At 39.3% G+C, this 16310-nt stretch overlaps 1 long non-coding RNA gene across 1 annotated transcript; it reads right to left on the reverse strand.

Annotated features, from left to right (window-relative positions):
- Positions 1–13652: 13652 nt before the first annotated feature.
- On the reverse strand, positions 13653–15698 carry LOC119914847. The gene is made up of 3 exons (XR_005446851.1): positions 14949–15698; positions 14202–14336; positions 13653–13988 (listed from the first exon to the last, which is right to left on the reverse strand). It is a non-coding gene; the product is annotated as an uncharacterized LOC119914847 (long non-coding RNA).
- Between the last annotated feature and the right edge of the window lie 612 nt (positions 15699–16310).

Here is a 16310-nt window from a genome sequence, read left to right on the forward strand (position 1 = left end):
TTTTAATAAATGTGGAGTGCAATATTTCCAAAATTGTACTTATTCTAGGCAAGGCAAGTTTATTTTGTGTAGCAGTTTTCAACAACATTGCAATTCAAAGTGCTATACCTAAGACAAGTAATTCAAGTTACCCTACGTAACTGTAGAGACCAAAGCTGCACTTCACTATATGTTTCTCACATGCTTATTAAAGTACTGAGACAAAAGAAGTCACAATAGTGATAATAATGACAGGTGTGATTCCAAGTGTACATCCGAAGCTTCAAAAAGGTTGCAAATGAGTACAAAATAAGTCACCCACTGTATGTACTGCAGTGGGAAAAGTGTGTTTAAATAAACAGCTTAGGCAAACAATGGTCTTACTGTGAATTGTATTCAAGTTTTCTGCAGAGTTGCATGGCAGAGTTTTAAAGATGGCTCTCATGAAATTCCTATTACAGTACACTATTACTGAACTTTGTTTTTCACACTCACAAAGGTTAGACATGAGAGCACACCACTGCGTCATCCAAACGTACTTCTGGCTTGTGGTAATAGCAGCTCTTAACCAGGTTTCAGATCTTGTAAACATTTCCCTGAGTCAGTTCAAGTTTGCAAAGTTGCTGCACAAAATCTCAATGAATTTAAACATTTCAACATTAACTGAAGAAATATATTGCTTTAAAAGGGCAAAAAGTTTTTAATTTTAAAGAAGTGCTCAAATGCAATTTTAAGACATGAACACTGCATCATCATCAATGTATGTCTGACATCATTTTTGATGCTAGTTTTACTTGTACAAGCTCATTGTGTTCACCAAAAACATCTGCAGCAGATAAATATCTAAATGTTTGCAAGGACACTAGTCAGGGAGTTGATAGTGTGTTCACTGAATCAAACAGAGACTGGCTGATGAATCAATTCTGTTATTTATTGCCTGTAAACAAAATGTTTGAGCAGGATGTCAGTGTTTGTACACTATAACAAAGTGGTGGAGTGATCTGCTGTGCGTGCTAAAATGTGTCATGCATTCCACTAACACTACCGTAACCTCTCATAGGTACCACTTCCTCTGACCTTGTGGTGATGTTTTCCTCAAAGACAAAAAGTGTGTGTTTTCCACTGTTCCATCACCACCCCATATGTATTACATATAGATATAATACCATGTCCCAACCACCACATGACAGAAGTGTTGTCTACAATTCCATTTGATTAGAATCTTTGTCATTTTAAGATATCGCTGTTAAATCCTGAAGCAAATGAAAGCACAGGCTTTCTGAAAGCACAGGCTTTCTGAACTCACAATGCCTATATTTGGGACCAGCATCTATAAGGGAGAGCCTTTACATTTCTTTTGCACAAAACTCTTACTCAGCAAAGATGGGAAGTAGTCTATCATTAACTAGTTTATTTGCATAAAAATGTGGCTTTTCTGTTTACCATACCAGTAAGTCTGAATTGTTTCCATAAAATTAACTGAATGATTGAACTGTGGAGAATCACACTGATTTTATGATGTGTAGTAGGTCCATATTGACAAACTTTTAAACATTTATATTTGTATGCATGATGTAAGCAGTTTAGAACTAGATCAAGTGGGAGAAAATAATTGTTAATGCTTCCAAGTCAATACGGGAGAGTATGTGAGTATATGACTGACAGACAAGCTACAGAAGTGGGGGATTTATATTGCATTTAAATTATATTTTACTTTCATGCCTTTTATTTAGGGTCATCAACCGTTTGCCAAATTGCCAAAGTCACCAAAAATGATTATCTCTGCAGCTCTAAACTTTTCAAGCTTTTTTCATAAGTTATTTTTATTGGTTTTGTTTTGGCTAAGTCAGTTCAGCGCTCAGCTGCAATTTTAGCATTTCGAGGAAAACAAGCTCCATTAAAGCTACTGCATATTACCTTAACAGCACCTAACACCAGATATGCAACATTAGAGTCTAGCTAGTGAAGAAAGTTGAATATTTTGCAGTGAAAGGCAGATACTTTTGTAGTTGGTGGAGACCAAGATTGTTTCTTGGACTTACACTCATCTGTTGGTCAGAAACACGACTCCTTTGGAGTCATGTTGCTGACATGTTGCTCTATGTCAGCTGGAGGCAATTATATTCTCAGCTTGTTAGCTATAAAAACTTTAAAAGCCTGTGACATGCAATAGTTGTCTTTCAGTCAACTTGTTTTTGTTGTTTTCCAGTCCCCTAGTGGCCTACAATCATTCACTGCAGCTTTAAGGTTAACATTTCCCTCATCAATATGTATATTTTTGCACAAAATAAATCATATCGAATCTTACTGTAAATCTAATGTATGAGGAAGAAGTGATGACATTATAGACATAATGTTTTGGACACTGTATTGAAACATTAAAATCCCTTCATTTTGTGCAATGTTTTGCTTTTCCTCTTTTTCTTCCAATATGGAAGCTTTAAGATTCTTGTCACTGCTAACTCCAGAGGAGGCTGTAGATGGTGTTAAAAATAAATTACTTTGTTACACTCACAGACAGTTTTTTATCACCTGTCAATTAAAAGGCTTCACCAAATTTTTAATTCTGTAATTTACAGTTTACTATGTCATTATAAGTAGCTCTGATTTGTTTGCATCTAGATTCTGGATAATCAAAGTATTACCTATTTCATGTTACTTTCTTTCAATATCAGCAACAGGCAAGTATATTCCTGAGCATATAAAGATAATACTGCTTAATAATAGCGGTTCTTAGGTTGTACTTGTTTTCCCCCTCGGGGTAGAAGCTATCTTACTCTTAAAATAAAATGCCCAACCAGGTTGTACAGTCTGGTTTACACTTGATGTGGCTTTGGCACAGTGGTAGAGTGGCAAAACAACATTTAACTGTAGAGGCACGATGGCTGGCAGCAGAGGGAAAAATCGTAAACACCCAAGGGTGCAAAACATTATGGCAAAACAAGAACAATGGTGCAAGCTCAGGGACATGTCTGCTGTGGCGCTTTCACAAATTAGTCAAATATTTTAGGTGTCGTAGAATCTTAGAGAGTTTAAAATTTATTAGAGATAAATTAGAAAATAAATAAATTAGAGAGTTTAAAATTCTCTTGTACAACCACTTTCCACTGTACGGTCAGAATGTTGATTATGTAGCATACAGAGCTCGAGCTTGACCTGTGGATTGTTTCAGCAGCATCTTGTGGGTGGATGCAACAATTTACAATTAGATAGCCACTCTATGTAGTTCTGGCACAAAACATAAGGAAAGATGAGAGAAGAGAAAGGTCACAACCTGACAGGAAGGAAGAGTAATGACAGAACACAAAACGTAGATATGTTTAGAGTACAGTGCAGTACAACATGCTGCACCTGCAGACTCAGAATCCCGACAACTGATTTAGTGAACCAATTAACAGCTGAAAAATGAGAGACACCTTATAGGTTATTTATTTTTTAATATGGGTGTGCAGTGTGTGGCCATGTAAAACTCTGTTTACCTTTCCTGCCTTATACAAACAAAACAGGCTCAGGAGAACAACATACAATCTTCAAACATAGAGACAGGGAGACTCACATGATTCAGTTTCCGGTTAAGTTCCCGTAGCTGGACATCACAGTTAAGTAGAGCGATTCTCACTGATGGTGCATTCTTATGTCATGATACATTTTTCAACGATGATCTCCATCTGTTGGAATCACGACTATGATAAAGTTTCAACATAAAGTCTCAAGTGAATTGAAATGAAACATGCGGAACCACATCACATTTCTAAGACTGGCACCTGTCTGTAAAATTATGAGGTCTGAAGAACATTTATGTTGATATTTTTATATCTTACATTTGAAGCCTAAATACTGTAATTGCTGAATGTATAGTGCCTTGAGTATGTAGAGATACACTGATTTGACAAGTGAAAACTGAAAAGAAGTCCTGTCACAGCCTGGGAAAACCAGAGACATTTTTCAGGGACAGGACATTGTTCCCCTGGGGAGGTTAAGCACCAAGCCTACCATTCCTCACCACCCCCTCCCCACCTCAATCCCCTCACCCATCTCGACTCAGGTCCACTTTGTGCAGTAGGGTCATGTATGAGTCAGGTCATGTGACAAAACTTCAGCTTCCCTGGTGGTTGGTCTTCCCCAGGGAACTAATAAAAACGCCATAAAGAAATATATTGGCTGCTGAAATGCACTTGCACCTCAACCCTGTGAAAGCATGCTTAGATTTCCCTGAGTAACATTTAAAACATTTAAATCTGCTTTTGAGTGTGAATGTGCAAGTGAATATCCCATTCTTTGTTTTTCTCTCCTACAAGTGCAGATCTGTATTTTGTTGTTTATTTTACTGTTGCGGTTTATGACTATGCATGTTTTGCACTCACACGGTGTTGAGTGCCAACAGTTTGAGAGCCTTATTAAAGCTTAAAGATCCCCTTTGTTCTAAATAAGGGAACAGAAGGGCATGTCCTGATTTGTCCATACTCCTCTGTCAATTCTTGCATTCCTTCAATTGAATTCAATAATAATATTCCAAAAAAAGTGACTGCACAATTCTAAAACTGCCAATAAAGATGGAGAAGGCCAGCGCCATATGGCTGTGTCTATGTTTGTGTGCTTGCTCCAGAGAAAGTCCAGCTAATCAAACATCCCACACAAACTTCCCATGTCATTAGTGAGGAGTAAACCTCCTATGGGAGTCAGATTACTCCCCCACTTCTGGAAAACAGCACGGATTGAAGGTGAAATTCTTGGGAATAAACATTCCAAAACGTATAGCAGCAGTGGGTTTGCTGTTAAAAAGAGATTGGGTCAAACACAGGGCTTTCACTAACCTCGACCTAACCAAAGTGAGAACGTTTCACAACCATGTGTTTATTATTGCTACCAAGATGATGAGGGTCACCTGACTGAGAATTTGTTGGTTTCCATAGGAGAAGGTATAATTGTTGACATTTACTGCACATTAACAAACACTTTAAAATGTTCTATGTTGTATGTTTAGATGGTCCTTATAAATGCAATAGGGGGGTTAAAGTAAAGCGTTACTATTAAAGGTGGGTGACCTAAACCACCAGGTTAAGGGGATGACTGTCCACAGTTAAATATTAATATGGCAAGTGACTTCCTGACTTGAATGTGAGTGTTATTGAATATGGTATATTCTAAGATTACTCTAGATTGCTCAAGTGATATGCAGAGGTGGTCAGAGCAACATACTGTAAGTAGCGTAAACACAAATGTGTACCCGATACATTATGGAACTGCACAGGCATGCTGATGTACGTGCTTTACCCACACGGCAGTGTTGTCATTGCATACATATAGCATAATGACTATCCACGGACGTAGCATAAACAAGACGTCTGATTTCTGTATTGTCAACAGAGTTAAAAGTTACCCAACATGAGCCAGATTTTCCCTCATTTGCATTTAAAATCTGATTCTGTCACAGATGATACCATGATGTGGAAATCAGGGAAACCATACTGTGTGCTGAATTGTGTACAATAAAGATAAAGAAAGGAATGGACACAGTGTCAAGGCAGTTGTGAGCTCCTTTAGGTTTTGTGATAGGTGCATTTTGTAGTGTAGCCTGGCTGTACATATGTTTGTTGAAACCGAATCGATTATTGCACTGATTATTTGCTTTGCCATTGGTTTTACTTGGTTCTGACTGATCATCTGATCGACCAATCAATTACAAGCTTTTGCACAGTTTGTAGGCTTCATGGTCAGTGCCTGAACTATAATTCAATAACATGCTAAAGCAGGACACAGAGATGTTGTGAGATGATATCTACTTGATTTCTTTCAAATATGTTGGGGTTTTTAAAAAAAAAAGGCAGAGGTTAATGATTATCCCATCGCTAGTCAGCTGGGTTTTTAATTTAACCAAAAGAAACACCTGCACAAACTGTGATATTAATGATTAACCATAAAAAGGAAGAATGTCCTCCCAAAACATTTACCTAAGGTTCAACTCATGCAAAGAACAGCTTTGAGCAAGCGCCAGTGATCACAAATGTAAAAGTTACCAAGCTGCTTTTGAGGATTGGTTTTTGGATATTATCTTTTGTATTGGGAAGATATAAAATAAAAAAATAAGCCAGATGAGATATTTTCACTAACTTGGCTTAATATTTGTTTATTGCAGGTTTTAATGGTCAGACAGCTGACAAAATCTGAAGTTGTGGTAAAAAAACAAAACAAAAAAAAGACTTAAAGTAAGACACTGAGTTTCTCTCCTAATAGTAGACTTATACTATAGAGCTACAGGAATTAATGTAATTAGTTACTCCCACGCCTGAACAGATGTAACGTTTCTGAGTCATGACTCACCGCCAAACAGTACTGACTCTGTAGATGGAACATACAGTTATGTGGTATCCCGACAACACGTGTTTCAGAGAGAAGAGAGTTTCATCTTTGCCGGCTGCGTGTGTTAAAAGACCCAGCAGTCCTGCAGGATGCAAGCCGATTGGTCCCACGTTTAATCTGTCACTTGTTATTTATTTTATTTCTTTTGGAGAGAGGGACCACCTTCTGGATTCCTGGATGAAAGGAAAATATCTGATAGGCGCTGGACTTTCTCTGGCATTTGTTTCTGCTTATGTACTTTTATACTCCTGCTTGCTTTTGGACATTGTTTTTAACCCCCTCTCCCCCCAAAAAGTTTCCCCTTTCAACCAGTACATTCATAAAGAACCTCAGACACTTATGGCTATAATTATGTTCATCAGCTCGACACTCAGGTGCGGTTATAACATAAGCTTTAGAGGGACAAGTCTCAACAGTTGCAAACTATTTCCCTCTGGCAGCTTGAAGGGCAAACACCAAGTACAGCTTTCACAGTAGTTGTGCATGTGTGAGACTGAGTGAGAGACAGAGACAGGGCGATGCATTGTATAATTACCAAATTGAGATGCATGCCGAAACCTTCATGCACCATTCATCCTATACACAAACACAGCTAGGTTGACCCAGAATCCAACAGGCCTCGGCAGACACCAACTGTGTGAACAGCTGACCTTGTCTGACCTGGCTGTTTACACTGCTGAAGCGTGCATATCATTTTGCATGGCGCACTGCATGTCTTATAAGCGATTAAGTATATTGCTTTGAGGCTAACAAAGATAAAATTAGGCTAGCTAGCAGTTAAGAAGATATGTAAATGAGACGACTTTTTATTTACTGGGAAGCGCATGTCTCCTCATTTAGCAGAGTAACACATCCTGTTTGTTGGTTGCGTTTATGCCCCACCCATACAAAAAGAGTACTGGTGGTGATATCACACACACACACGACATCATGACGGCAACAGCTTGATTGAACTGAGACATTTGTAATTCATTTCCGAAAGCAATACATTCTTCAGTATTTTAGAAAGTTGTTAATAAACAGTGAATTTGCTCATTCCCAGTTACTGTAAGTTTCTTATAATTTAGTGTGTATTCCCTTTATAAATTGATCAAATGTTATTTCTGAGAGAGATTATATATATATATATATTATTTATTTACTTGTGTTTCATGTCAGAATGAAATGAGACAATCATTAATTTTCAGCAGTGAGTGTTGGCATGGGTTATGATACCACACTGCCACACCTGTCCTCTTCTGCATTCCTTCACAATAAATGTGGTCTGATGACGACGGTTGCGTTACAAAACTCTGCTCTACATGCCTGTTAGACCGTTTAGAAATGTACATGTTTGTATGCATAAGTGTGTTCAGGTCTGCTCACTCTCTGGCATCTCTGTCTCCCTGTCTGCTAACTACTGTGTTTTCTTATTGGTGCTTTCCACCATTTTACCCCCTCGGGCATCCTACAGGTTTCAAAACAAAATATAATAGCTGCTGCTACCTACAAGGAACCTTTGTCTAAATAAACTGGTGCTTAGACTTTCTGCATTCCAGCTATACCTTGGAAAATAATCACTTTAATTTCAGATTCTACCCCTGGGTTTCCTCGGGCACTTGTCTTTTCACACATTCATCAACCAGCAAATAAAAATAAGTCTTTTTCTTGACAAACAGGCTGCACAAAAGCAAGAACATCAATCTAACTACTTTATTTGGCTGTTTCAATCTGTTTTGCTTTGGGAATTCTTGTGGTTTCTGTTAAATGAGTGTGGACTGTGGTTACCATCTCCAGTAAGTAGCTGTACAAGAACTCCCGTAAATCAAGTAGCGATGAGCCATTCTGACTTTAGAGTAAAGTAGATTTTCTTCTTTGGTATTTCAACAAAACTAAGAAATATTTGTTATAATTGTTAGTTATTGGCACTTGCATAAACATTAAATATCAACCAAAGTCAAAAATGTTTCTTAGCTTGTATTTATCGTGTTTGGGGTTTATTTATTTATTTATCTCCAGGTTTATTATGACATCTATAAAGAGAGACACATTTATAATTTAGACCTGAGAAATGCAAGGCGGGCCTTCTTCTCTGACATCATCACCAAAAACACTAATAATGCACGTGCCCTGTTTGCTACTGTCGACAGGCTAACCAACCCTCCTGTGTCTGTAGCCTCTGAACTTCTATCTACCAGGGCCTGCAATGAATTTGCTTCCTTCTTCACAGACAAAAAACAATTAGACAAGCAATCAGTGCCTCCATGTCAGTAAAAGGATATGTCCTGTCCCTGTGTCCACTTAAAAACAATTCATATAGCATGAGACAATTTGATTCTATTAACCATAAGAACCTGGAGGACATAATACAACATCTGAAATCCTCCTCATGCTGCCTTGATATTCTGCCAACAGGTTTTTTCAAAAATGTTTCTAAATGCATGGCCTCAGAGACAACATACGTGTTGTGGTGGCAGCCCGGCTGACGGTCAGTGTCCTGTTTTTTTTCTCCTTTTCATCAGTTATTCTGCTTTTTCCTTGGTTTTCTGTTCCCTGCCTGCCTCCCTGTGTTTTCTCCCCTGTGTGTGCTCTCTCTCCCTCTGCTCCTGAGCCCAGCCAACGACCCGCACCTGCACCTCATCAGCCACCTCGTCAGCCTGCCACACCTGCCAGTAGTCAACCTCATCCCTGCCTGTATTTCAACCCCGGTCCTCCACACCACTCTTGCTTGATCTTCGTTGCTCCATACCCGGTGCCACCTCCACGTTCAGGCTCTCGTGTTTCTTGTTTTCTCACGTTTTCCCTGTGCTTTGTCTCTGTGATCTCTAACCCTGTCTCTCTGTCTGTTTCCCTCCCGGGTACACTCACCCTCGTCCTCCGTTCAGTCGGCTGGGCTCATCCACCGGTCCTGGGACTTCCCCCACGGCGTCCTCCCTGTTCTCCCTCGCCTCCTCGGCCCCAGTGTTCCCCGGCTCCCTGGTCCCCAGTCTCCTTGGTTCCCCGTGCCTGTGTTTCCCCGGCATCCACCTCTCCCTCCACTCCAGTCCCTCTACCCCTTTTTCCCCTCAATAAACCTCCTTCCCTCTGAGTGCTGCATTTTGGTCCTCTCTGTCCCCACACCACACCACCCTTGTAACAATACGTACTAGACAGACTTGAAAACTGGGTTGGACTTTCTGGCACAGTACTAAAATGGTTTGAATCCTACTTAAAGGACAGGCACTACTTTGTGTCTATAGGTAATTACACATCTGAGCTGACAAAAATTACATGTGGAGTTCCCCAAGGCTCTATTCTGGGACCTCTTTTGTTTAACATTTACATGCTTCCACTGGCTCAGATTATGAAAAACAACAAAATATGTTTCCATAATTATGCAGATTTACATAACCATTTCACCAGGGGACTATGATCCCATACAGGCCCTGAGTAACTGTATTGAGCAGGTCAACAATTGGATGTGCCAGAATTTTCTTCAATTAAACAAGGATAAAACTGAAGTTATTGTTTTTGGAGCCAGGGAGGAACGATTGAAAGTCAGTGCTCGACTTCAGTCTGTAATGTTAAGAACCACAAATCAAGCCAGAAATCTTGGTGTGGTCATGGACTCAGACCTGAATTTGAGGATCCATATTAAGACAATTACAAAGTCAGCCTACTATCACCTGAAGAATATATCAAGGATTAAAGGACTTATGTCTCAGCAGGACCTGGAAAAGCTTATCCATGCATTTATCTTCATTCGACTTGACTACTGTAACAGCGTCCTTACATGGCTCCCTAAGAAATCCTTCAGACAGCTGCAGCTGATTCAGAACGCTGCTGCTTGAGTCCTCACTAAGACCAAAAAGGTGGATCACATCACTCCAGTTCTGAGGTCTTTACATTGGCTTCCTGTATGTCAAATAATTGATTTCAAAATCCTACTGTTAGTTTATAAACTAAATGGTTTAGGGCCAAAATACATTTCTAATCTTCTGCTTCGTTACGAACCATCCAGACCTCTCAGGTCATCTGGGACAGGTCTGCTTTCTGTCCCCAGAGTCAAAACTAAACAAGGAGAAGCAGCGTTCAGTTATTATGCGCCGTATATTTGGAATAAACTCCCAGATAACTGCAGGTCTGCTGAAACAGTCAGTTCTTTTAAATTAAGACTGAAGACTTTTCTTTTTACCATTGCTTTTAATTAAATATTTAAGATTTTTCTTTTTATTGATAACTTACAATGCACTGTAACTTTTACTGTCCTGTTTTCTTTTTCTTTGTTTTTAGCATTTTATCATTGCTTTTTTCCATTTGACTCTTTTAACCCTGATTTTAACACTGTAACTTTTATTATATTTTATGTTGCTTTTAAACTTTTTTATATTTCCCTGTTGCTTTTATGTTTTGTGTAAAGCACTGAATTACCTTGTTGTAAAAATGTGCTATACAAATAAACTTACCTTGCCTTAATAGCTTGGATTTCAGTAGTGATATTTGCAGCTTCAGTGATTTGGTATTAACGTCACAATGACCATTAGATATTTATACTGCACATGGACGATGAAGACTGTGGCTAGATGGTGACACTGGATAAAACATCAGGGTACATCCCTTGGGAACAATAAATAGCCACAGTAAATATCATGGAAATCTGGCCATTAGTTTTCACAATACCTTGTTATCGACTAAACTGCTGAGGCGGAAGGGGGAAATTTTGACCCTTGGCACTACGGAAAAAATAGTTGCTTTAAGATTGTAAACATTGATCTGTCACACAGGAAGTGAAGGACAATTAGGAATGAGAATGTAAAAAGATTTTCTCAAGCAACCTGTGACACTACTACACGAGTACAAATGATGATGTTTCTCTGTACGTTTCTTCTGGTTCATTTTACAGTAAGACAGACAGTAAGAGCATTTTCAACTTCATCAGTAAAAGCAAAATGCAGTGCAAACAGACTTAATGAATTAATCATGACATACATGAAGACTTAATTTAACCCTTCACTAAAGGTTCCACTAAGGATACTGAAGAGACTAAAAATAATGGTAGTTGAAGCATCTGATCTGTGTGGAGTGATGAGGACACTGTAACCTACCTCAGACTAATACATGAGACAAACAAGAGTGCCATCATGTTTTCCACGTTTGAGGTTTGACAGTCTTTTGTGATCCTGTTGCATCCATTTCTTCTGCTCTGGTTTAATGGCACCTGACTGGGAAAATACCGCCAACAACTGTTTATCTTGATGCGCTCAACTCCTAACATTTGCATAACAGTAGTGGATAGAAGTCACGTGTTAATTTGCATCTTCTTTTGCCAACTTTCTTTCAGAAACTTGTTTAAAGTTTCCAGTAAATTGGATATTCCTCTTTCTCGGAGGCTATAGTGTTAGTATTTTATTGCGTTCATAATAGGCTACTTTTCTTTGCTGGATCTTAATTTAATGGTGGTGTCGAGCTGTAATTTCCATTTGTAAACCACTGTGTGACATTAGAAAGGTGTTATATAATTTATACTCGCTTCACATTATTGTATTTTTATGTTTGTATAATCTTATCTCAACCTGCAATAATTCATGTTATGGGCAATTGGGGGGAGCAGAATTTCACACCATATATCACTTTATAAAGTTGATATGAGGAACTTGTTAGAAAACAGTTGCCTATTTACACATCCAGCAGACATGAAGCAACATCAGCATTCATTTGGAGTTGAGTTTCTGGGGTCATTCATTTGGTACTGGACAGATAATGTACAATCAGTTTAAAGACAGGGTAGGTAAGTTTGAGAAACTAGCAAGAAAAGCTGGATTTTTGAAAGTATCCAACAGAGAAACTCCTTCTGGGCTCCTTTCAAAGCCACGCCCCCAAAACATGTGAATGCGCGTTGCCGACTCTGCTGGAGGACGAGGACAGTGTGACGAGCGGAGAGGTTCACATCAGGGGTAAAAAAACATTTAACTTTATTGTTGTGAAAATAAATAACTAAGCCGGTTGTTAGTACTTACTATTAAGCTAGCATGCTAATATTGGATAGGTTCAAAAAGGCTGACTTTGATTCAGTAACGAGTTGGCTAGCTAACTGTTAGCAACAGGTAGCTGTGCTAACAGCATTGGGCAAAGCTAAAAACAGGTTTATACAATTTTCCCATTTCCGTCAATTACACTAAGCGAACGTGAATTCCGTGTTAGACTCGTAACATGTACGTTGTTTTGCATGTTAGAGCTTCCACGGTGACAGCATTATTGTCTCTGACGAGGACTGCACTCCAGAGCCAAGCACAGACCGGGACCGGCCTGGGATCGAGGCGAAGCAGAGGAGGGAGGGCTGCCGGGGTCCGAGTAAGAAGAGGCAGGACGGGAAGGACGAGGTGCAAGCCGAGCAGCACATACCTGCGTCGAGCTTCACACTTCAACAATGGCACATGAACAGGTATATATATTTTAATATTAGTCTATTGTCTCCCAGTGTACTTGTCTCAATGTTTCTCTGGTGTTTCCCCATTAGCCCTTTGGGTGTCAAAAATAAAGTGCTATGTAATCCATCACTATTGTTTTTACTTTTTTATTATTGTTTACTGATTACAACTAACTACAGCTCTGCTTCAGCCATCGGCTCATCTGTGTCATGTACATTGACCTGGTGTGTAATTTAGACACAGAAGTCCTGTTAGAGAACAACAAAGCCCTGTTCAATAAAAATATCTGATCATGTTGATGAATGTTTTTTCCAATTACACAGATCTTTCCCATTCAGAGTTCTAACAACCATATATTCCTTTACAGACCAGAATCTGAGGACTGGACAACATCCAGACTACAGTGTTTCCATGCACCACACATGGCTGAGAGTGACAGTTCAGTCAGGCAGAAAACAGACAGTTTGTAGTGTGGCAGTGTGGAGCACACAGAGTTGTGATACTGAGTTGCTGTTTCTGGAAGATATGGAACTGTTCTCCTGATCCACCAGGACAATACAGAGGTTTAATCCTAGCAGGGTGGAAGATGTAATGTCACTAACTGCTACACAAATAATTCCATCCACTGTGTGGATAAATACCTGTACATTGTTAGTTTATTCCCAGGAGGGTAGAGAAAATACAAAGTATATTTTTCCCTGTTGTGAATATTTTCATTCTTTTTTAAATAAAACATTGAAAATGATTAATGCCTTTTCTTTACACTTGCAACATTAACGATCAAACAACTACATTTATGTCTTATATCTCCAATAATGACATCCAAATGTGGTATAACACTTGTTTATTGTTAATAAATACTACTAAAACTACAATCTATATCACAAATAATCATTTTAAACATCATTCAAAATAAGTATATACAGGAATCGACAAGGTGTGTCCAGAGGTGTCCTGACTGATTATGAAGACGGTTCAGACTTGCATGTAGCATCATATCGCTGCTGTGGAGATGATTACATGATTACCACATTTCAAAACCAATCATATTACTTTTTGATTTATATTTTTGCTGTATCTAGAAACGCAGTTGGGGCAGGGACACCTGACTGAACCCCATGTTAACGGGGATAATCAGGTCTCCTGGTTCTGCTTCTAGGCATCTCCTCAGTAGTAGACAACCGTCGGAGGAGGAGGAGGAGGATGGCAGTCTGCGATGTCAAGCTCCACTTTCTGGACTTTTTGTTGTACACCTTGCTGTACCTGATAATACAGAAAGGAGGATCAGCTTAGTGAAAAGTTTGTAATACCTGACATTATTCTCTAACAGAGCAATTAGCATTTCCACATAAAATGCAATCAAAACAATAAATCAGCACCATCTATCTGTATTCCTCATACTGTTTAATATTTTTTGACTCATCACTTATAATTGTATTGAGTAAAATGCACAAGAGTACTCATAATGCAACATACTGAACTGTGTCATCAGCTTTTCTCCTGGCTGGACTGTGGACATGGTGGTTGTAATCCAGGCCAACCAGCATGGTCCAATCAGCGTATACTGGTGAGAAGTACAGGGCTATGAAAAATTTCAAATCTGCAGGTGACCTGAGGGCAGAGTAGAAATAAAACATACAGGACTTTTTTTAACTTCTGGTAAAATAATAATAATAATGGCATAACAGCAGCAATTACAGTTAAAGGTTTTCACACAGTAGGTTTAGCTATGAACAATGTCAAACTATATTATAGGTAGCTTATATTCCAGAAACACAGATACTTGGGGACCTTTAGCCATCATTGTTTATGTATACTAAGGTTGAAATGTCTTTCTCATAACTACAAACACAGCTACATCACCGCATTTGTAAAAGTAACATACAGTCAAACATCTGCAGACACAAGATAATCACACAAACAGATTAGATACAAGGTAAAGATAACGTAAAGTTAGGTGTAAACATAGTATAACAATAAACCTATATGGTGAATAACTAAACCGGCGCAGTCTACACTTTCATTGTCTTACCTAATGTTAGCGTCGGAAAATACAGTTCGCGCTGCTGTTTTCCAGCTCACCTACAGCTAGATATAATTCATCATCTCAACTCTGGCTCGTACACCAGCCTGCACTCGTAGCAACAGTTAGCTGTATGCTAACGATGAAAGTAACCAAATCAAATATATATCAAGTAATCAAATTGATAAAAGCCAGATTACCTGTCCAGCAGAAATAAAGCCACCACGCTGTGTTAGCCCCTCAGTGTTCCTCAGTAGTCACTATCGTTGAAAAGCCATGCAGATATCACCCACCAGTCTGACCGCTTCGCTCGTCAGGTCTGAGCGAGCTGACCGGGTGTCCTGTAGCAGCATGGCTGGTAGCCATGGCAGCGAGGGAGAGTGACAGTCAGCCAGAATTTGTATCCTCAGACCTTAAATTAGGTCTCAGCAACATCCTCACAAAGGCACAAAGTCTTTCTAAACTGTCAACAAAAAATGAGAGTAATACAACTCTTGCCAACAGGCATGCTGGCAGACAAACAATACAATCCAGCCAATGCTCAAGAGCAGTCACACAATTCAAAATAATCTTGAATGGCGTTAATTGTATTTGTGGTATTGTAGAGGTATAACTGTAGATCATTGTAAGGAGGTGTTATCAGATACTTTAGTATAATTAGTTATTATTAGCATACATTCATGACACCTGATGTGGCTTGCGACCTCTGACCTAATTCAAGTCCATTTTCAATTCAATTTTATTTATATAGCACAAAATCACAACAACAGTTATCTCATAGCGCTTTTCATAAAATAGCAGGTCTAGACCATACTCTGTGATGTTTTTTTTACAGAAATCCAACAATTCCTACCAAGAGCAAGAACTAGGCGACAGAGGCAAGGAAAAACTTAATTTTAAGAGGCAGACACCTCGAGCAGAACCATGGCTCAGGGTGGGCGGCCATCTGCCTCGACCGGTTGGGTGAGAGAGAGAGAGAGAGAGAGAGAGAGAGAGAGGGAGAGAGAGGGAAAGGGAGGGATGGTGGGGGGGAACAGCCTACACAATATACACACAGAGGTACAGACAGTAAAGTAAGGTAATGTTGCTATAGACTGAATGAGTAGTGGTACAGATATTTATAGTAGTGTTTATGATAATAATCGTAATGTTAATGATAATAATAATAATAATAATAACAACAACAATAGGACTAGTAGCAATAATTGTAGCAAAGGGTGTCCAGCAGGAACACGGGGGCAGCAGGTGACCCGCAACCACAGATCCAGACTCCACAGCTCCAGAGCCAGAAACACCTGCAGGAAGTAATAGGAGGAGAGATGAGAGGGACGAGAAAGCACAAGACTACGGGAAAGGGGAGAAGTTGAGTTAGTAACATGCACTAACCTCAGTGCATCATGGGAAGTCCCCCAGCAACAACACCATCAGCTTAATGGACTAAAGTGATGTGAACAGTAAAGTTACTAAAACAACATCAGCGCTGCAGTAATACCTTCACCACCTAAAACCTCCACCACCTAAAACCTCCAGAGTGTGGCAGTATTTCACTCTTCACTCAGCCA

Source organism: Micropterus salmoides, unplaced genomic scaffold (assembly GCF_014851395.1).
Source record: "Micropterus salmoides isolate LMB-PRFRI ecotype aquatic unplaced genomic scaffold, ASM1485139v1 Ms_hic_scaffold_20, whole genome shotgun sequence".
Taxonomy (NCBI): domain Eukaryota; kingdom Metazoa; phylum Chordata; class Actinopteri; order Centrarchiformes; family Centrarchidae; genus Micropterus; species Micropterus salmoides.